Raw genomic sequence first — 23,915 nt, forward strand, 5'->3', positions numbered from 1 at the left:
GCCTAAAACTACAATGATCTGAAGGCACAGGCTTATTTGTACCAGTGGGTGGGATGGGGGGGGGCAGGCGGAGCTCCCACGGAAGAGCAGTGAGTCGGAGGATCAACTGTCACACTGCACCTGCACTGACAGTTACTAATTTCCTCCAAGCACATTTTCATATGCCATGGTCTCCAATGTTAGTCTGTAATGTAAAAAATTATAGCTGCAGATGGACTACAAGGTCCTTTAATCAATCTGGCTAGTATATATATCCCAGCTCGTATATATATTATCATTTATTTATATGATGCCACAAGTGTTCAGCAGCACCTTACAAAGTACATAAACAAATCAGTGACCAGCGACTTACAGTACAATACAATGTAGGACAAGGACATGGATAATATACATTGCTACATTAATGACCACAACACCCAAATAAGCAACAGAGCATAAGCAACCAATTGTTAAGTGCCCTAGTGTGGAGTAAGAAGTAGATGAAAGTAAAGTAAGGAGAAGCACACAAGGTTAGAGAGCCCTGCTCGTAAGAGCTTACATTCTTAAGGTATATATATATATATCTATATATCATAAAAAGAAAACTAGGACTGGAGAGTGGTACAATAATGAGTGTCTGCAGGCAACAGTGAAACTTGGTGGAGGTTCCTTGCAAGTTTGGGGCTGCATTTCAGCAAATGGAGTTGGGGATTTGGTCAGGATTAATGGTGTCCTCAATGCTGAGAAATACAGGCAGGTACTTATCCATCATGCAATAGCATCAGGGAGGCGTCTGATGAGCTCCAAATTTGTTCTGCAGCAGGACAACGACCCAAAACATACAGCCAATGTCATTAAGAACTATCTTCAGAATAAAGAAGAACAAGGAGTCCTAGAAGTGATGATATGCCCCACAGATCCCTGATCTCAACATCATCGAGTCTGTCTGGGATTACATGAAGAGACCGAAGGATTTGAGCAAGACTACATACACAGAAGACCTGTGGTTAGTTCTCCAAGTTCATACATAATAATCCAGAGATTAACAGCTAGGAATCATATAAATACATTACAGATTTAGATATATATAGATAATGGTCGCAAGGAGACACTCAGCAGACTAGTTCCAAAGGTAAAACAATGTCCTTTATTCCATTCCTGCTGCATTTCTGGGTAACCCCCCATCTTCAGGGACAAGCAATATACAATGACAAATAACATACACATATATATATATACCAAAAACACATATAATTAAAACACCATTATCATACTCACCTGTGTCACGCTGCCGCCTGAGGACCCGCTTCCTGCTCCGGCTCGTGTGTCCGTCGCGTGCCCAGTGACGTCATCGGCAGCGCGGCACAGGGAAATGCCACTTGCTCACTGTTGCTAAGCAACATCAGATCTGTAAATACAAAACAACCCAATGTTAAAAACTCCGGCAATGCATAACTGTAACACTGCACATAATCAAAAATAAGTCACTATGTGAAGAATATAAACTTATCATGTCTTCAACTGTATAATACATTAAGGTCTGCTGTCAGCAAAGCTTATTACTACTGATGGTGCTGCAGAAATAATAACAATGAATCTACTGTCAAGCTAATTATAAAAAGCACTGGAGTCCCAGGGTCTCATTCAGACCTCTGGGAGCCAGTGTTCTCAACTCAAATATCCAACGACTTTCCCTGTGCAGTAAAGTTTTAGCCCTATTGCCACCTCGCTTACTTTCTAGAACATGATCTATAATAATGACCCTCATGCTTGCCACGCTATGTTTGAACCGGGTGCAATGTCTAGCGACCGGTTGTTCGCTAGTGCCTGATTCAATAGCCTGACGAATTGCACTAAGATGGAGAGCCATGCGTTCACGAAATTGCCGCTGAGTCTTGCCCACGTAAGCCAATCCACATGGACATGTCAATAAATAAATGACATGCCTAGTGGTGCAAGTGACAGCATGTCTAATACTGATTTTTTTTGCCTGTATGTGGATGACAAAAGGTTGAACCCACAGATAACGATCGGCATGTTACACAACCCAAGCAGCAGTAACAGCCTTTTTTCTTGCGTAAAAAATGTGTCACTGGGCTTTTGCTGAGACCTGTAATATCTAACTTAACTACCTGATCTTTTATACTCTTTCCCCTAGTAAAGCTTGGTAGGAGTCTAGCATTGCGTAAAGAGGGTAGGTCTGGGTCACTTTGAACAATAGACCACCACTGTTTAACTTGACTGGTGGTAGTTTTGCTGGAGGAACTGTATATACTCACCCAAGGAATTACACTTGTGGGTTGGGCTAGTGTCATCTTTAGTTTTAGTGGCTAAAGTGTTCTCTCTAGTCATCTTAATGACTTTGTTCTTTAAATGGATTAATTCATTTCTATCATATCCTCGTGTCACAAATTTCTCTATCATATCATCCAGAGCAGGCTCTAATTCATTAGTATCTGAGGTGATACTGTGAGAAACTGGGCATAAGGAAGCCCCTTACGTAAGGCTAAAGGATGAAAACTTTCCTGACGAAGTAACGTGTTTCTATCCGTTGCCTTTGTGTATAATGAAGTACTGAACCCCAAATTCTGCATGGTAATCATGATATCCAAAAAATGAATTAAATCCTTACTCATCGTATATGTAAGTATTACTACGCTCTGCGATGCATTATGTTCCTCTAATAGAGAACTCAGAGCTGTTGGAGTACCCACCCAAAAGATCAACAGATCGCCGATGCATCGACGATACAATATAATTTCTGCCCTCAGATGACCATGATTGTATAGCAACTTCTATTCTATCATATACATGAATGCATTCGCATAGGAAGGAGCCACAGGGGACCCCATGGCACATCCCGATGTTTGTATATAATACTTTCCGTTGTGGTAAGAAAAATTTCTAGTTAACACTAAATCAAGCAACTGTAAAATCAATTTTTTAGGAGGACCAGTGTAAAAAGGATTGTCCGTAATCAGACTGTCGACTGCCTCCACACCTGCCCTATGTGGTATACAGGTGTAAAGGCTAGTCACATCCGCACTACACTACCGCTGCTTGGGTTGTGTAACATGCCGAACGTTATCTGTGGGTTCAACCTTTTGTCATCCACTTACAGGCAAAAAAATCAGTATTAGACATGCTGTCACTTGCACCACTACGCATGTCATTTATTTATTGACATGTCCATGCGGATTGGCTTACGTCGGCAAGACTCAGCGGCAATTTCATGAACGCATGGCTCTCCATCGTAGTGTAATTCATCAGGCTATTGAATCAGGCACTAGCAAACAACTGGTCGCTAGACATTGCGCCCGGTTCAAACATAGCGTGGCAAGCATGAGGGTCATTATTATAGATCATGTTCCAGAAAGTAAGCGAGGTTGCAATAGGGCTAAAACTTTACTGCACAGGGAAAGTCGTTGGATATTTTTGTTGGGAACACTGGCTCCCAGAGGTCTGAATGAGACCCTGGGACTCCAGTGCTTTTATAATTAGCTTGACAGTAGATTCATTGTTATTATTTCTGCAGCACCATCAGTAGTAATAACCTTTGCTGACGGCAGACCTTAGTGTATTATACAGTTGAAGACATGATAAGTTTATGTTCTTCACATAGTGACTTATCTTTAATTATGTGCAGTGTTACAGTTATGCATTGCCGGAGTTTTTAACATTGGGTTGTTTTGTATTTACAGATCTGATGTTGCTTAGCAACAGTAAGCAAGTGGCATTTCCTTGTGCCGCGCTGCCGATGACATCACCGGGTACGCGACGGACACACGAGCCGGAGCAGGAAGCGGGTCCTCAGGCGGCAGCGTGACACAGGTGAGTATGATAATGGTGTTTTAATTATATGTGTTTTTGGTATATATATGTGTATGTTATTTATCATTGTATATTGCTTGTCCCTGAAGACGGGGGGTTACCCCAAAACGCTGTAGGAATGGAATAAAGGACATTGTTTTACCTTTGAAACTAGTCTGCTGAGTGCCTCCTTGCGACCATTATCTACATATGGGATTTATTCCCCTGGGAAGGCACCGCAGCAAGTCATTCTCTGTTTATCTTTGGAGTGCCTGGCATATTGGGCTGCATATAGATAGATATATATAGATATATATATAAAACAGAATAATCAAATACAAGGAGAACATTACAGAGACATAGCATAGTATAATACAGAGCGATCGACTCATCAGTGTCAGGTCTGGGACAACCACACAACATTGTTTTACAGAATATACAGTCAGGTCCATAAATATTGGAACATTGACAGAATTTTCATATTTTGGCCACTATTCCCCACCACAATAGCTTTGAAATGAAACAAACAAGATGTGCTTTAACTGCAGACTTTCAGATTTAATTTGAGGGTAATTACATCCATATCAGGTGAACGGTGTAGTAATTACAACGGTTTCTATATGTGCCTCCCACTTTTTAAGGGGCCAAAAGTAATGGGACTATCAACTCAAAAGCTATTTCATGGACAGGTGTGGGCTATTCCCTCGTTATTTCATTATCAAATAAGCAGGTAAAAGGTCTGGACTTGATTCTAGGTGTGACATTTGCATTTGGAATCAGTTGCTGTCGACTCTGAATATGAGATCCAAACAGTTGTCACTATCAGTGAAGCAAGCCATCATTAGGCTGAAAAATCAAAACAAACCCATCAGAGAGATAGCAAAAACATTAGGTGTGACCAAATCAACTGTTTGGAACATTCTTAAAAAGAAAGAACGTACCGGAGAGCTCAGCAACACCAAAAGACCACGGAATACAACTGTTGTGGTTGACAGAAGAATTATTTCCCTGGTGAAGAAAAACCCCTTCACAACAGTTGGCCAAATCAAGTACACTCTCCAGGAGGTAGGTGTATATGTGTCAAAGTCAACAATCAAGAGAAGACTTCACAAGAGTGAATATAGAGGGTTCACCACAAGATGTAAACCATTGGTGAGCCACAAAAACAGACCAGATTAGAGGTTGCCAAACAACATCTAAAAAAGCCATTACAATTCTGGAACAACATCCTATGGACAGATGAGACAAAGATCAACTTGTACCACAGTGATGGGAAGAGAAGAGTATGGAGAAGGAAAGGAACTGCTCATGATCCAAAACATACCACCTCATCAGTGAAGCATGGTGGTGGTAGTGTCATGGCGTGGGCATGTATGGCTGCCAATGGAACTGGTTCCCTTGTATTTATTGTTGATGTGACTGGTGACAAAAGCAGCAGAATGAATTCTGAAGTGTTTTGGGCAGTATTATATGCTCATATTCAGTCAAAGGCTTCAGAACTCATTGGACGGCGCTTCACAGTGCAGATGGACAATGACCCGAAGCATACTGCAAAAGCAACTAAAGAGTTTTTTAAGGCTAAAAAGTGGAATGTTATGCAATGGCCAAGTCAATCCCCTGACCTGAATCCGACTGAGGATGCATTTCACTTGATGAAGACAAAACTGAAGGGAAAATGCCCCAAGAACAAGCAGGAACTGAAGACATTTGCAGTAGAGGCCTGGCAGAGCATCACCACACTTCTATGAAGTTAATAGAGATTTTGCATGCCTTAACCTGCAGCTCCAAATTTGTTGTCTATCTCTTGTCTTGCTCATTTGGGTTACACTATATGGGCAAGACGGAGAGGCAATTTAAGGAGCGCATGGCTCAACACGCCATCAACACAGGTGGAAGTGAACAACTGTGGCTCGCAACTTTGCTCAAGCCCAACATGGTGTGGCCACACTTCGCTATTTTATTATTGATCAGGTTCCGTTGTTGCTTGGTGGTAACAGAGCCAAAAAATTTGCAACTGGAGGCCAGGTGGATATATTGCTAGACACTGGCCCCTAAAGGCTTGAATGAATCTTTGGAGTTAAACTGTTTTCTATAAAGTTTATTTTTCACATTAATTATATTTTTGTATTTATATTTCTTTGTTGTTTTGAAACTGTTTACCCCCTATAATCTGCTCTTAAACTCACCCATTCTCTGGTTCTTGTGCCATCTGACCAGTTTGGTTTGTTATTAGTATTAGCAACAATGTTGTTCTATTCACATTATTTCAATATGTGTTTGTCTTGAACATTCTTTAGCAACTTTGCAGATAACTTTGCTTATGTGGGAATAACATACATTGTTTCATTGTTTTCCTTAAATAGCTGTGATGCAACTTCTGTTATGTGTTTACAATAAGAGGTATTTTTCTGCATGTTGCTGTTCAGGAACTACAGTATACACCTTAGTTATAGGTGATTATACCATTATTTGATTGCAATATTTATTGTACCTTGTTGGATAGTGATTATCAGGCCAATTTTATGTATTTCATTATAGTGTCTTTGCATGTGCCTTACCATTATCATTTTGTTTATGCTTTTGCATGTTTTTTCTGTATTTCACATTGTGATATATTTATTCAGCCACGGTGCGGTTAATGCGATAGGCTCCAGAATGTTTGTTCCGATGCCATGGTCACATACTTCCTAGCGGCAAACCATGTGAGATTGCAGGTACCAGTGGCACTTCTATGTGATGTCAATGGTTCTACGCCGACCCTCACCGGTGGTTCCATTTGCTTCCAGAAGTGCGGCTAGCGTCCTACGATCACAAGGTGGTGGGATCCAGGTGTTTTCAGGTACTTAAGGTTGTCATATGTATTGCAATATTTGTCTGTGAATGTCCTGAGGAAGGAGGTTCCGCCTCCGAAACGTCGATGAGGATCGTTAAGCTCCACATTTTTCACCCTGATTGAAATTCTCTGAGTGCCGCCTTCATTGCATATATATATATATAGGGGGACAAGGACCAGCGCCTGATAGTGCAGTATAGTACTGATTTAATATGCGCGTACCGTATATATTCTTGTATATTAAGCATATCACAACAATCTTCAGATCGCAGTCATAGCACACACAGTCTTCCGTTTTAGAGTTTCTTCCCCACAACACACAGGAGTTCACCGACCGGATTATTGTAACCTTCCAGTAGTCTGATTGTAAACTGTAGTACCTCTGGTATGCAGATAATTCTTTTGCATAGTCTTCCAACAACAGGTTGAAATGGCCTAACTGACAGAAGAAATCAGACTCCATTTTTCTCCAAAAATTTTAGAATTAGAGCCTCATAGCAACGGACAGCACCATACAGCACACGGGTGTCAGAGCATTGGATATATATATACTGTTTTTTATATAAAGATACTATTTATACTTAAATAATTTTGACGTGTCTTAAATTTGTTCTGCCATATCAATATACTTTATTTCACTACAGCAGTTCCACAATTGGTTATCTGGTAAGCTAGTTCACAAACAACTGATTGGTGTCCAAATTAGGCACATATAAGACATTCTTCCTAAATATCTTTCTGGTAAATGTTGGAGAGACTGGGCAGTATATAATCCTTCCGTACTCCTTCTAAGACAGTATAAAGACCAGTAGCTGTGGCTATTCCTTCTGAATTATTGAGTAAATAAATTCCTGTCATTTGTAGCTGCTGAACCAATACACCATTATCACTATGCTTATGTTTGTATTGAAAGCACATTTAGCATTAGAAGAATTTTCCTTCTCCTTTACAAACTCTTTCCTATTGCTTGGCATTTCTTTAGCTGATTCCCTGTGGCATTTCAGACTCCGTTATCTGCCTTTAAATAACCAGGTTTCTTGCTCACAAAACATTCATGTGTTTCTGGTGTCTGGCTAGTGCTTTTAATAATATAGGGCAATTGTGACTATGCACACAATCGGCCAATTGTTGCATTCTGCATATGCAGTGCGCATGCGCTGACACTCCGCTGCAATCAGGATTGCGATTGCAGTGACTACACAGATCCATCGCAGAGAGATTGACAGGAAGTGGGGTGGTCGGTAAAACGCAGGCGCGCCAGTGTGTTTGAACACTGTTGCATGGCCATGCATAAATGAGCCACTGCAATGCCATACGCCGCTTGGGCTTGCACTGCGTGCGATAAAGTTAGCAATGTCTGAGGCTGCGATTGTACTCGATGGAACCGATGATTTCGCAGTCTTGCGAAGTATTACGGATGTGTGTAAGGTAAGGTGGGCGTCCTTATGTTAGGCTGTGTATCTTCGCAGTGAGACTGCGTGCGTAATCGCTATTGCAATTGCAGTTGCAATCCTTACTGAATCAGGCCCATAGTCCTGAACTGCTGTATCATACATATTTGCAGTTTCTATAGTGCAATTTAATTGATCCACACATTCCCTTTAACATATTCTAATGTCAGTTCTTTATCTGGTTTGGCATCTAGTGCTGTTACATGCAGGGGCCCAGATAGGCAGAGGGTACTGTTTGCCCGAGCAAGCCAGTGGGCTAGCGTTTTTTTTATTTATTTTTTTTTATATTGTTTATGACTTTCAGAATTACTCTGCTGCCGCAGGAAATGAGGGTTATCTAGTCCAGTCATCGGACGGGTGTCGATGACTGGACTCTAGTATGTTTCTTCCTCCTCTACACAGCTGCCGCACCGCTGTGTAGCTACTGGACTCGTGAGATATCATAATCTCTCTCGAGTCTCTTTTTGTTCCCCAGGCTCCGGGAATGTGAGGGACAGCAGTGCTGGCAGCTGTATGTGTGTATGAGCGGGACCCTGCGTGTCACTGTGGGGCGGAGAGCTGCATGCTCACAGCACTGTAATGTACTCTCTGCTGTCTGGGCCAGTGACTGACCCTGCCAATGCTTCACCAGCCTATCACTCTTACCTAGAATTTACAGGGTTAATGAGTGCCCCGCTGAGCACTGTCTGTGATCTCACACCTTGTAGCCTGTGCCTAAAATATTCAGATTTCGAAGGGGAAGACCACATAAACTCCCAGAGTGGGGTCAACTAAGGCGCATGGTGCGTAAAACTCGCTAATTCTCTGCTGATTCCACACCTGAAGAGTTCCAAATTTCCACTGGCATTAATGTAAGCACAAAAACTGTGCGGCGGGAGCTTAATGGAATGAGTTTCCATGGCCGAGCAGCTGCATGCAAGCCTCACATCACCAAGTCCAATGCCAAGCATCGGATTAAGTGGTGTAAAGCACATCCACACTGGACTGTGGAGCAGTGGAAACGTGTTATGTGGAGTGACCAATCACGCTTCTCTGTTTGGCAGCCAGATGGGCGAGTCTGGGTTTGGCGGATGCCGGGAGAACGTTATCTGCCTGACTGCATTGTGCCAACTGTGAAGTTTTGTGGAGGAGTGATAATGGTATGGGGTTGTTTTTCAGGGTTTGGGCTTGGCCCTTTATCTCCATTGAAGGGCAATCTTAATGCTTCAGCATACCAAGACATTTTGGACAATGATATGCTTCCAAGTTTGTGGCAACAGTTTGGGGAAGGCCCTTTTCTATTCCAACATGATTGTGCCCCAGTGTACAAAGCAAGGACTATAAAGACATGGTCTGATGAGTTCGGTGTGGAAGAACTTTACTGGCCCGCACAGAGCCCTGACCTCAACCTCATCGAGCACCTTTGAGATGAACTGGAATGGAGATTGCGAGCCAGGCCATCTCATCCAACATCAGTGCCTGACCTCATAAATGCTCTACAGAATTAATGGGCACAAATTCCCACAGGATCACTCCAAAATCTTGTGGAAAGCCTTAGAAGAGTGGAAGCTGTTATAGGTGCAAAAGGGGGACCAACTCCATATTAAAGTATATGTATTTGAGTACAATGTCAATACAGTCCCTCATGGAGTAATGGTCATGCGTCCAAATACCTTTGTCCATATAGTGTGTGTGTGTGTGTATATATATATATATATATATATATATATATATATATACACAGAGAGAGAGAGAGACACTGGCTGTGGACTGGTGGATAATTTGGCCAGTATGTGTTTAGTATGTATAGTGTAGTGCTGTATATACATGAGCTCTGTATATTGTACTTTGCACACAGGACCTGATTCAGCATGGATCGCTATTCTGCTTATACGCACACAACTGCATTGCTAATACCAGCGGTGCTATTTAAATGTTTGCATTTACATTGCGTACACAGCCTGACATAAAGACGCCCACTGCCCCTTATTCACATCCGTATACTAGGGCAACATAGCGAAACAATCGGTAACATCGGACTCAAGCGCACAGTTAAGGAAGCCTAGACCCCACTTAGGAATTGCTATCTTCTGCGCACGCTATGAGACCTGAGGAGGCGTCAGGTATTGAAGAGGCTAATTTATGCATGCCCATTCAACAGCGTTGAAACGCACTGGCATGCCTGCATTTGCCCAACCACCCCCCACCCCGTTAACACCCACAAATGGCACTTCCTGTCAATCACTCTGCTATGGGTCTGCGTAGCCTCTGCAAACGCAGTTCCCATCGTAATTGCTAGCTTGCACATGATCACTGTGATACCTGCACAGTGCGAAGTAATCGACCGATTGCGTGCGTATACACAACTGAGGGCCTAATTCAGACCCACTCGCGAGCGCAGGACGCTCGCAAGCGGGTCGATGGTGCCCTAATGCGCATGCGCACGACGGAGGGAGCTCCGTCGTGTGCATGCGCAAGACCCGGCGAGCGACGGGGTCTCGCACCAAAGGGGGCGTGCTGTCGATGGGAGCGCCTTCCGTCTGGGTCCGGCCCCACTGACAGTAGTGATGTCAGTGGGAGTGATTTTGGCTCTGATAGAGCCAAAATCACTCCAGGGCTTGCGGCAGCGAGACCCTACCGCATCGCGACCATCATCATAGCTGTGGTCACCCACAGCTATGCGAGCGGCCAGGAGGCCGCTCCATTTTTAGGTAGGAGGGCCCTGATTCAGAGCGAGCGCTCTGGTCAGAGCGTCCGGCTCTGAATCAGACCCTGAGTTCCTTGCTGAATCAAGCCCATAGTGCTATGTATGTGTATAATATAATGCATAGTGATGTGTAGTATTGCTTAATGTTGCGCATAGTATAGTATTTCACAGTTCTATGTTTGTATACAGTGCAAAGCACAGTATATTTTTGTAAACTCTCCTACCAAATGTAAATAAATATTTGCTGATAAATTCAAGTTCCAAGTGTTTATGCCCTGAGTGGAGATAGACATGACCCATAGGGGAGCACAACACACCCCTTGATGGCATACTGCCAGTGGCGGATTGGCCGTAGGCATCACTGAGAAGATTCCCAGTGGGCTGATGCACCTGTCGGGCCGTCTTTTGGCCGGGTGATTTGTTTTCATTTTTGACATGAGGACTGGAGGGAGATGTCCTCACTGCAGACTGTGCATACAGCAGCAGCCTCCATCCTCTCTATCCCCCTGTGCTGCTGCAGCTAGTGGCAGGATCACTTCCGCCTGGCTGCATGAGCAAGAAGCCGGATCATGTCTTAGTAGAGGCGATTCACTTGTTTAGCCGACGGCTGTTTTTTTAAGGCACCTGACGGAGCAATTCATTGGTGCTCCGATCGGGTGTGAGCAAAAATGTGCGATAAACCCGTGGTTAGGAATTTAGACAGGTTTTAGCTGTTTTACATGGCTAAACCCGTTCTAATAGGGCGTGAAGACAGCGATAATTAATGCAACACTGGGCCCCCATTAATTATCACGGCTTAAAAAAACAATTTAATCGCCGCCAGTGAGACCCCACTGGGGGTCACAGACCACTGCATCACTTCCTGGGAGACAGAGGAGACAAGTGCAGAATGGATCTCCTTAAAGCTGGGGGACAGAGCGGGCTCATAGGCAAACGCAGGGGGGGTTCCAATTACCTTAAAACCCTCCTCCCCAGCTCACACCATGACCACAATAAAAATAGTAATATAATAGAATTTTATTAGTGCTGCATGTTCTTCTCAGTATAACAAATGAAATAATCAGCACCACCTATGGATCTTTTAACATGTGTCAGTCAGTAACAAATACACCTGTGCACCATTCTCATGCACTTTCTTCAGCACATCCCACATTTTTCTTGCAGTTACACTGTTACATATATGCATAATCTGTTTATCATCTACACAGAGCGATATAGGGCCAAATATAATAGGGTGAGAGTTTAGAAAATGTGAGAGAATACTCTAACATTTTTAAACTCAACCAGTGTAATAAAGTCACAGGACATACAAACTTGCATGTTTTTCAGGCTCAAAAAACTCTCAAGATTGAAACTCTTATCCAGGTGTTTATATATACATTAATGCAAATGTAAAATTTTTGTACCCCCTGTGAAGTCTTTGGGGGTGATAAGAGGCAGAGAGTGACTGGGGGAGGAAGGGGTGATAGGGGGAGACACTGGGTGACAGGGAGATGCTGTGGGTGATGGAAAGGTAGATCATATATATGAAAGGGTGGAATCAGTATGAAACCCCCCCTGACATCTAAACCTAACCCTTCCAACCCCACCCCCCACCCCCGCATCTAAGATCTATCCTTCAGTGTGGGCTCAATGGGCCTGATTCAGAGCTGCTCGTAAGCGGCCGCTCGTTCGCTCCGAGCGATGTTCGCACATATGCGTATGGGTCGTAATGGGCATGCGCCAACCAGTCAGTGCGGTCGGAAAACGTGTGTTCGCAAAATTGCGAGCGCCTGCTATTTTGAGTGACAGGATGAGGCATTTGTGGGTGGTAACAGGGGAAGGTGCTTGAAAACGGGGAGTGGTGAGCCGAACGCCGGCGTGCCAAACGGTCAAAACGGGCGTTTTAAGGGTGTGCATAATTAACATAGTAGCGTCATCGGCCACGTCACTTGGTTGTCTCTTAGCCTGAACTGTTGGCATGATTGCGGTAGGAAAATCCAACCACAAGCACTGCGAGCAGTTCAGATGCCTTTCGATGTACTCGATTAATCTAATAAATAGCGGAGATGACGTATGATGCGAGTGGCCAGGGGGCGTCTTTTCAAAATAGCGAGCGCATGTTTCGTTTGCTCGCTCAGACATAGAGGCGTCAACAGACCGCAAAGAGCGAGCGCTCAATTTAAATAGCCGGACCCTTTTTCTGAACGAGCGAGCGCAAATGACGTCCGGCTCTGAATCAGGCCCAATGTCCACTGCACAATATAATGAACGATTGAATGATAACTATGTTGTTATTGTTCTATTATTCATTTAATCGTGTAGTGGATACATGGCTTAACTGTCAGTGCAGGTGCAGTGTTACAGTTGATCCTCCGACTCACTGCTCTACCGTTGGAGCTCTGCCTGCCCCCACTAGTACATATCAGCCTGTGCCTCCAGATCTGTGCAGTTTTAGGCACTGGAAGACATCCTGAGAGAACTTGCTTAAACCAAAATTTCAAATCAGAGACTCCACGGCCTACTTGGTGGGCACCATGTAGACCTCCATAGCCCTGACGAATTTCAAACATAGTCAAAAATCTAATCCAGATCAACCTACAGCTAGGTAGAAAACTCTGTCCGTGCATAAAGGACAAATAGACACACACACATACAGTTTCTCAATATATATATATATGTATATATATATATATATATATATATATTTCTTTTCTTTCCGGATACAGTATGTTCTCTGCTATATGTATTGTGGTCCTCTCTACTTCATGCAGACTTGGACACTGGCCTCCTGGCCCCCGCTGGGCTCTATAGCTACAGTCCCACAGGCTGTTTCCTCTGACAGCCTGACTGGTCTGTCTCCTCACTCCCCACCTGGGCTCTGTAGACAAGGCAGCCATTAGGTATGGCCACACCTCCATTTTATTCTCTGTGTGGGCGAATCCCTCCAGTCCCACACATAATCCATGGCTCAATATCGCCTTCTATGCTGATACTGCCACACACTTTCCCTTCTATGTTATGGCCCATGGCACAGCGGCTGTGTACTATGAGTTTGTGTGACATTAGGGTTAAGCTGTGGGATGGAGTGGGTTAGGGTTAGGCTCTTGGAGGAGGGTAGGGATAGGGACTTGCGTTCCCGCCAGAACCACTGGATGACCTTCTGAACTCGCCACCACCTGACTGCCGGATCCAGAAGACATCGCTGGAGCCACCAGAAATCTGCTAGCAGGTAAGTGAACATCAAAATTCGAATCATGTCAGCAGTGTCGACATGGTCAATCTTGACCTGAAAAGCATGTTGGCATAATGACCATATCCACATTCTCATGTCGACATTTTGAGTTTCAACATGAATGTTTACAAAGTATACTGAACCCCCCTCTACAACCCAATGCTGACCTTGCACTAGTCGCACCACTCTAGCTATGGTCTAGACAGCATGATATGTACAGGTAATACCATTTAAACTAGGTAGTGGTTGAGTACGGGATGCCGTCACTCAGGATCCCGATGCCGGCATCCCTACAGGGTTAGGATACAGACATCTGCAGGTAAGTGTCCTAAACCTAACCCTTCCTCTCCGCAGCTTAACCCTCTCCTTCTTAGCCTAAACCTCCTCCTAGTGCCTAACAAGCCCCCTAATCCCAATACTTACTGTCGGGATGCTGGCCAGGGGGCCAGGGGCATATCTATAATGGGTGCAGGGAGCACTAAGCCAGAATCTACTGCACCGTGGCACTGCCAGAGAGATGAGGGTGCCTGCACTGAGTCTGCACACTGGCGCTGGGATTCTGACTGGTGTCGGGATTCATGTGCCGGCATCACCACCGCCGGGACATAAACTTCATCTCCTAGGTAGTTATGTGCTAAAGGATTCTGTGTGTGCAATTCAGAGGAAGAAAACACACTGAGCCTGATGCAGAGCTGCACTCAAGTTGGTTGTAATCGCTCCTGTATTGCATTCATAAGCTAAATGCGTATGTCTGCCTATATGCAGAGTTGTACACATCTTTGTAGGCAGATCACCTCTATCTGTAGGCACCAACCTATACTTAATACAAATGCACTTCTGTTCAACTATGCATAACGCACAATTCCATCAAGATTCCCTCTCTGAATTTTGCTTACATGAGAATATCCCATTAAAGCACAGGTATACCACTTGAAATGCAACGGTTAGCTTTACTGCATCACAGCACTGGGGGGGACATTAAATTTCAACCAGGGTCCTATGAGTTTTAGTGACACAGGAAGGGTATCTATGTAGAGCTGTTTTTTTTTTTTTATCCCAGGCTGGACCTACTGTATGCTCTGATGCTGGTTTACTAGTATAATATTCTCAGTGAAGTTAAGAATATGCTATATGTTATGCTTTCTCCACCAGTGGGTGACACTTATGTGATATAAGGTCTTATTTACTAACATTGCATATAACTGTAAACTGACAATAATGCATAGCAACTAATCAGATATTTGCTTTCATTGTCTAGCTTGCAATAGACAGATAATAATGAATTATTTGCTATGTTTTAGTGCTAATTGTACCTAAATGTGATGGCAGTGAATTATTCCTATAAAGTGAAATTAAACTCTATTTTCCTTTTATAATGCCTTTATTTTGATCAGTTAAACAACTGCATATCAATCAATCATTTATAGTGTTGCCATTTCAAGAGCTTATTGATTACCAGCCAATTCATGACTTGTATTTTTATTTTAGGTATTTTACACTAAGGGGATTACTGAAAGTAATGTACTCAAATTAGAAGACCACATAGAAGCCCTGGGTGTGGGCCAAGTTCATGAATTAAGCTGTCAAGAATTGTTATTTCTTTAACAACACAGAAATCAGGCACTGCAACGTACTGTATGATCATTGTGTATAACAGATGTCGTATCCAACTCGCATATCATTAGCAAGACACCCAATTCTTGTATTTCAGGGATGGCTAATGAATTATGATTCTTCAATTCACTGTATTGCTAGATACGGTAGAATATTGCTTACTAATAACACTAATTAAAGGGAAAATAAACACCACTGAAATTAAATGGTAACAATTAAATGTGTGAATATGGATTTATGATAAAACACGTCAGGATGGTTCTTAACAAATACAATATATGCAGCATTAACTTACAGAGGCATCTCACAGGGACATGGGCAAGGATGGTTTTAAACTGTTGGGGCCTGTTGATAAAAAAGCCTTTAGCCACTTAAGCTCTGCTGCATCCATGCTGTTAGACACCAGCGACCACCTGCCAATATAAGGTGTATCAGAAGAACATCATCCACTTGTAGCCTTCGTTCATCATTTGTTTATTCCACTACAGTATAAATATTATGAGATGTAAATCAAAGATGTTTCTTGTTCCTTGACTAGTACAGGAGTGCGCTGCACATACGGCAGGGAAGGTTTCAGACCTCCAAAATGAATATTAATGAAAGCGGAATACTGCTTTCTTTTAAAGTGTAAGTGTGGGTGGAGCACCTAAAGCCGGTGCTGTGGCTCCAACATACAGTAGGTGTTGAGCACAGCTGTGATTAATAATTATTACTGCAAATTCTTTATAACCTTTATGTTCAGTTAGGTCCCTCTGCTGAAGGTATTTACATTTTATAAACTATAATATATTGTTAAAAACAGGAAAATTAAAAAAGGAAAGGATCTAGAGTTTAAAGATAGAAAATCTACACTGATATAATAAGAACTTTGTGTCTGTTTGTTCCAAGTTGGCGTAAAAAATACTGAACCAATTTTTATGAAAACTACATCAATTTGTAGTAAAAACTCTTAGAAATAACCTGCACTTTGTTTCATCTTGATCCGACAAGTAAAAGTTGAGCAATAACAAAAATAAACTTTTACATCATCAATGCAAGAGAAAGGTGTGCCACCATGCGCTTAAGTGGTGGGGTGCTTTTCTGCCCACGTTCACTTGACATTGGTGTGAGTGGTGGTTGACAGCACTGCTGCTACCAGTCTGTATAACGCTGCTGGTCACAGGGGACACTCCCGCAGCAGGGGCTCTGTGCAAAGTAATACAACTAGAACACCTCAAATAAAAAAAATTATTGGCAGAAGTGATTTTACTGTTGGGAAAGTGGCGGGCAACAGCTACTAGTATAATAAAATGCAGTATTGCAAAAAAAAAACAAACACTGCTCTTTTGTTATTCTAGAGTAATTATAATATAGGCCCCAAATTAGCAATAATTTACACTGACAGTTGTCCTAAACAAACCTAACATTGGGGAGTTTGTAATCGGGATGGGGACATGGCCAATGCATGCTGGAAACGTCGTAGTGGGAGGTAGTGGGGTGGGATAGAAAATAAATGCTCTGTTATTAAAATGAAGCATTTTTACTAATTGTTTTTACACTTCCATGGGCGGAATTCAATTCCGTGCGATGTTGAATATCCCCGGTAGGGAGCTCCCAGAGATATTCAACTCAGCGCGCTGTTAAGTCAGAGAATACCGATTCTAGCGACTTAACCTGGGTGTTTAATCGCGAGAACTGGCATTCTCTGACTAAAGTGCCAGCCCAGCCGCTAAGCTGTTAGCGCCGTGCTAAGATGGCAAAAAGCCACGCGACCGTCACTTTTGTCAGATTCCTTGCATCCACAGGGGTGTGCGAGAAGAAATCCTTTAGCATGACCAAACTTTGCGCTGAATTGAATACCTTCGGGCAGGGCCGTAACTAGGGTGGTGCGACCAGTGCCATGGCACAGGGCACCGCAGGGCAGGGGGCACTGTTTGGGCCTGTCAATTTTCCTGTTTATGATCATTCTCACTTGTAGCTTCTTCTTCTTTTATCCCCAGCATCTCCTGGCCTCCCCTATCTCTTCCTTGGCCCTTACCCATGAGACCATGACCATTTTTCAGGTGCACAATCTTATGTTCCTATTTAAAAAATGGGGGGGAAGGGGACGCCCAATGCTCTCTGGCACAGGGCACCAAAAAGTCTAGTTACGGCTCTGCCTTCGGGAGCTACCTCCCAGGGCTATTCAACAGCGCTTTGAATTGAATTTCCCCCATTGTGCCCTCCCACGTTTGCCACGTCCCTTTTTTGCAAAATACAGTCCTGTGGGGGGTGCCGTAGCATGCACTTGCTCTGGCTGCCATGGCACCATGTTACACCTCTAAATGCAGCTGTAGATATAAATTGCTCACCAAATTAATATCCAACTTGGCATTTAAAGTAAGAGGCTTATGACATTGTAATATAGTATTGTTATGTAAATGGCAGCCTTCCTTGATGTACTGTTGAGCGTGTTAGGCGATAAAAAATGCTGAAAGAACAGAACATTTGACAAAAATGATGAACATATACATAATGGAACACCGCTGTATTAGCAGAATGTTTAAAAGCAGGACATCATAAAGCCGGGCCCTCCTGTACATGTATATATTTCTAACCTTGTGCATTCTTATGCAATGAGCGCTTACCTTTGTCCTTGAGGTTGTTTTGTAAAATTGTAAGGCAAGTTGCATAGATTTCATGACATAAAGCCCTAGAGTTACATACCCACATTTTTCAAAATATCAGATAGTCCTTCTAGACCAATATGTCTAAAGATAGAATAAGTAAGTTTATCACCAATATTGCTACTTCAGTTGTAAAATAAGTGATCAATCTCCCTCTAATACAGTTTAATACATTTCCTCCCTAGTCAGTATTGAACACGCAACAATGTATATTGTCCCATATCATATCATCCTTGTGTAGAACCCATTTGGAAAGGGTGAAGAGAAATGTGTGCTAAGACTATTTTTTTATCACAAAAAGTCAAATGGCTACTGTGGTAAGGGGTTGTGTGTAAAACAAAGGCAAGATGGCTGCCATGCCTTCATGTGGCTATATGAGAACTACAGTGGTGCTTAAAGTTTGTGAACCCTTCAGAATTTTCTATATTTCTGCTGAAATTTGGCCTAAAACTACCTCACATTTTCACACAAGTCCTAAAAGTAGATAAACACGCAACAATGTATATTGTCCCATATCATATCATCCTTGTGTAGAACCCATTTGGAAAGGGTGAAGAGAAATGTGTGCTAAGACTATTTTTTTATCACAAAAAGTCAAATGGCTACTGTGGTAAGGGGTTGTGTGTAAAACAAAGGCAAGATGGCTGCCATGCCTTCATGTGGCTATATGAGAACTACAGTGGTGCTTAAAGTTTGTGAACCCTTCAGAATTTTCTATATTTCTGCTGAAATTTGGCCTAAAACTACCTCACATTTTCACACAAGTCCTAAAAGTAGATAAAGAGAACCAAATCAAACAAATGAGATGAAAAAAATTAGATGTGCTAATTTTTTATTGAGGAGAATTACCAAATTTCACATATCTGTGAGTGACAAAAGTATGGGAACCTTTGCTTTCAGTATCTGGTATGACACCCCTTGTGCAGCAATCATTGTTTCTAAACGTTTCCAGTAATTGTTGATTAGTCGTGAACATTGTCTTGTTGGAATTTTACCCCATTCCTCCGTACAAAACTGCTTCAACTCTGTTATGTTGGTGGGTTTCCTCCCATGAACTGCTCGCTTCAGGTCTTTCCACAACATTTTGATTGGATTAAGATCCGGATTTTGACTTGGTATCACAAGTCGCCGCTGCGCCTTGTCTGACAATGGTGCTCCCGGTGGTTTGCTCAGGCCCGTTGCAAGGAGACAAGAATGCCGGGCTGCTGCTCCACGAGATCTTCCTACCTGACTGTTTTGTCTCCGCCTCCCAGCACTGATTGGATCTTCCTTTTTTACCTCTGCTGGTTCACTGCTCTGGTGCCGGCTATAGCGTTTGTTTGTGGCTTCCGGTTCTAATGAGAAGTTTATCCGCCTGTGTATTCCATCTCCACATGTCCCAGCATCTGTGTACTTCCTGCAAGTTACATCTAGCAGTGGCTGCCGCTTACCAGCGACAGAGTGGATTCTCTGAAAGTAACATCAGAGCAGTGCCTGCCACACCTCAGCGTCTGTGTGGATTTCCTGCAAGTACACCATAGCAGTGTCTAATTTGCACTTCAGTACTGTGTGAACTTTTTGTGTATTCATTCCAGCAGTCTCAGCAGCTCCTCTGTGTGTGGCCTATCAGCTAAATTACACCCAGCTGTCTGCACTGCAATTCAGTGTTGATGTGCACTATCTGCAATTTACTATTCCTCAGTTCAGTAGCTATTCGTTGTCTGCATGTTCAAACAGCAATCAACATTTACAGCAATTTCTGAACTAGCCAAGTGCATACCAGCCCTAAAGGCTGCAACTTGCCAAGTGCATACCAGCTCTCAAGGCTGCAACTAGCCTGCATACCAGCTCTCAAGGCTGCAACTTGTCAAATGCATACCAGTTCTCAAGGCTGCAACTTGCCAAGTGCATTCCAGCTCTCAAGGTTGCAACCGGTCAAGCATATATCAGACGTAAGGCCACATTCCTGTCAGGAGCCAGCTATCCTCACAACTCCTTATCAATTGACTCTTTATCAGTTGACGCTTCAAGAATGTTTTATCAATCGACGGTTAATCAATTGACTTACCTAGCTCCACAATCTATACTATACTGAGCTTAATTTTCCTGCTAATGGTTTCACTGGGAATTCTCCCAGAGATTCATAACACTTGGCCATTCCAAAACTTTAAATTTATTCTTTAACCATTCTTTGGTTGAATTACTTTTTTGCTTTTGGTCGTTGTCTTGCTGCATGACCCACGTTCTCTTGAGGTGCAGCTCATGGACAGATGTCCTAACATTTTCCTTTCGAATATTTTGGTATAATTCAGAATTCATTGTACAATCATTGATGACAAGTCATCCTGGGCCAGATGCAGCAAAACAGGCCCGAACCATTATACCACCACCACCACCACCACCGTGTTTCACAGATGGTATGAGGTTTTTATGCTTGAATGCAGTGTTCTCTTTTCTCCAAACATAACATTTCTCATTTAAACCAGAAAGCCATATTTTGGACTGATCTGTCCACAAAACATTGTTCCAATAGTTTTCTAGCTTGTCCAGGTGATCTTTAGCATACTGCAGGAAGGCAGCAATGTTCTTTTTGGAGAGCAGTGGTTTTCTCCTTGCAATCCTGCCATGCACACCATTGTTGCTCAGTGTCCTCCTGATGGTGGACTCATGAACATTAACATTAGCTAATGTGAGAAAGGCCTTCAGTTGCTTAGAGGTTACCTTGGGTTCCTTTGTGACCTTGCAGACTATTAGAAGCCTTGCTCTTGGTGTGATCTTTGATTAAGGATAATCATGGTCTGGAATTTCCTCCGTTTGTACACAATCTGTCTGACTGTTGATTGGTGGATTCCAAACTCTTTAGAGGTGGTTTTGTAACCTTTTCCAGCCTGATGAGCATCAACACCTCTTCTTCTAAGGTCCTCAGAAATCTCTTATGTTCATGGCATGATACACCTCCACAAAGTGGAACATCAGACTTTGACAGATCCCTATTCTATTAAAAAGACAGGTTGTCCACTCACACCTAATTGTCATCCCATAGATTGAAAATACCTGACTCTAATTTCATCTTCAAATTATCTGCTAAGCTTAAAGGTTCACATATTTTTGACACTCACATGATATTGGATAATTTTTCTAAAAAAAAAAAATTAGCACATCAAATTTTTTCATCTCTTTTGTTTGGTTCTCTTTATCTACTTTTAGGACTTGTGTGAAAATGTGAGGTAGTTTTAGGCCAAATTTCAGCAGAAATATAGAAAAATCTGGTTCACAAACTTTCAAGCACCACTGTATATTATTGTTAGATGAGAGGATGTTCCTGTAACATTCCTATAACAGAGGGCCATCTGGTTCTCTCACTATGGAATTCATATTTTTGAATCCCATTATATTACTGATAATAGGAGAGTAAAAGGATGAGGTTTACTTCTTGCTTCCTACACTTTGACACATTTTATCTCATTCTATCAGTGCCTTACCAGAGTTGAGATCTTGACTGCTGATGAGAAGGGAACAGCTACAGGACATAAGCCTCTTGACCATACTACCAGGACATCCAATTACAAACGACGTCCCAGTGGACTGTGAAGAGAGTCCAGTAGGGTGTGTGGGCCTGGCTTCCATCACAAACTGGACCAATTGTAGCCTACTCCTGCCATCAAACCACCTGACTTCCCACTTCAAAATCACCCTCCCAACTCAAAAAGCCACGTTGATGCAGTCTCATTTGCCTAAAGCAGATGGCTTACTTCGAACCAACTAGTGAACCCTCATGCTGTATATTTAAAATAGAATGAGACGTGCCATTCCTTAGCGTAAAAAATTGGGCTTGATTTTAGAGATTGTGCTAAGTGTAATAACAGGTACCTGAAGAATGTGCCTGTATCTTTTGACACCCTAGCCCTTCTGTAACTTTTTTTCTTGGCCTTTTAAAAGCTATCTTGCTGGAACAGATACTGGCCTAATTTATAGAACCCTTCAGCCCAAATCTGCCACCATTTGTCCCTCTCATCTGTCCCTGTCAATGAGGAAATTTGCAGCCTTCTTGGATAACACTCTTTGTTAGATTCCTAACTGGTGGCCAATGGCTCAGACAGAGTTTAAACTTTTTTTATCTCATTCCCATGGAGTGTAATTCTGTATCCACTTAATCTTCCTGGTGTGCAGTTGCATTTGGCATATGTACTAAATGGAATTCACTCCCAGTATCCTGTGGAACTCCTCTGTATCCTTTCATAAAGTCTGGACCCCTGGTCCTGCGTGATGATAATGTAATAGTGACTTACATTTTTGTTTACTGCATCTTTCTTTCTAGACATAGACCCTAGTAGACTCCATTAGCCACCCCTCTTTTTCTTACATTTTTCTCTTATACTCCCTTCACTTTTAAAACCTGCTAAATGTACTCCTTTACATATGTTGTTCTTTTGACTACACATATTATTATAAAGTTATTTGCTTGTGCAGACTCTGCCTCCATATCTATCACAGCTTTCTGTATTGCTTTCAATAAATAATAAGCTTTTCAAACTGATTTACTCCAAGTTGGCATTCCATTTTTCTTCCCCTACAGGATGACAGAGACACCCAGTGTTCCACGTTGCTACACTACCATCATAGGACAATGGTTCTAGTTTGTCCAATGCATGTTTTCATTTATCAATACTATGCAGTGTAACACGAGGTGTAGAACTGTGGATTCAGACAGGCAGGTATTAGGTGAAGCAGTGTCTTTTAATGGCAGCAGACACTGCACTTTAGCATACATGAGCTTAGACCTGGACACACACAGGCATATCACACAAATAAACAAATAAAGTAAATGTCCCAGCAGCCCTCTTGCTTAGCAGTCAGCTGTGGCTTGCAGCCACAATTGCCATGCTCTGCCAGCATAGCCCTTGGTCCCTGGCACTACAACACTAAGGCCTACTACCTGGCCGCTAGACTGCATCAGGGTAAAGAGCATCAGGTGTGCAAGAGTTTTAAACTCTTTCTCTGCTGCTCGGTGATGAGTTGCAGCTGGGCCTGTACATACCTGGAGTTCCACACCTCCCTTGCTGCAAACTGGACAGGGTTCACTCTAGACTCCCTTGGAGGGAGCTGATCCCACAGGAATGTTGGCAATTCAGGTGAGAGACAACCCTTCTCACCACAGCAGTTAATATCCTTAAGAAATGACACCCTAATTTGCAACAATTTTGTTAATTTAAACAGCACACAATATGTCACAGCTTTCAACAGTCTCAAAGCAACACATAAAACTGTAGTCCCACTGCGATTCTGACTAAATAGTCACTTTTTTATAGCTTTATTTTGTTCCAGCAGCAATTTGTATTTTAAGTTTGAAAATTTTATATAATTTTCTCATAATTGATTATGGAAATATGTGTGGATAAAATATGACATGTGGATAAAAATATATTAAATAGATATTTTTATTAGCTGATGTATTGTATATTTTAAGGAAGAATTATTTTCTTTTTGTGTAAACATGGTCTGTCAGCGCTTTCTATTTCTGATTTCTATTTTCTTGCAGCAGAAAACAGATGTAATGACAAGCCACCTTGTTTCAGAAATGATTGGTGGTCTCATACAAGGTAAAAATCAGGCAGAAACCCTACTGTCCCAAAGATGAGACTGTCCAATTGACCTGCTGCTGCTCTATTGACCTATCCCCTGAGTGATCAAGGCATTCTAGAGG

The 23,915-nt window shown here is 42.5% G+C and overlaps 1 long non-coding RNA gene across 2 annotated transcripts in view; it reads left to right on the plus strand.

Annotated features, from left to right (window-relative positions):
• The window catches only part of LOC148522221 (uncharacterized), a 62,973-nt gene extending 40,273 nt beyond the window's left edge, over positions 1-22,700 (plus strand). For both annotated transcript variants that reach the window (XR_015878769.1, XR_015878768.1), the window contains exon 3: positions 21,686-22,700. This is a non-coding gene — a long non-coding RNA (uncharacterized LOC148522221). The remainder of the gene's footprint in view (positions 1-21,685) is intronic.
• The last annotated feature ends 1,215 nt before the right edge of the window (positions 22,701-23,915 follow it).

The sequence above is a fragment of the Taudactylus pleione genome, unplaced genomic scaffold, assembly GCF_031769625.1.
Source record: "Taudactylus pleione unplaced genomic scaffold, aTauple2 ptg000150l, whole genome shotgun sequence".
Classification (NCBI taxonomy): domain Eukaryota; kingdom Metazoa; phylum Chordata; class Amphibia; order Anura; family Myobatrachidae; genus Taudactylus; species Taudactylus pleione.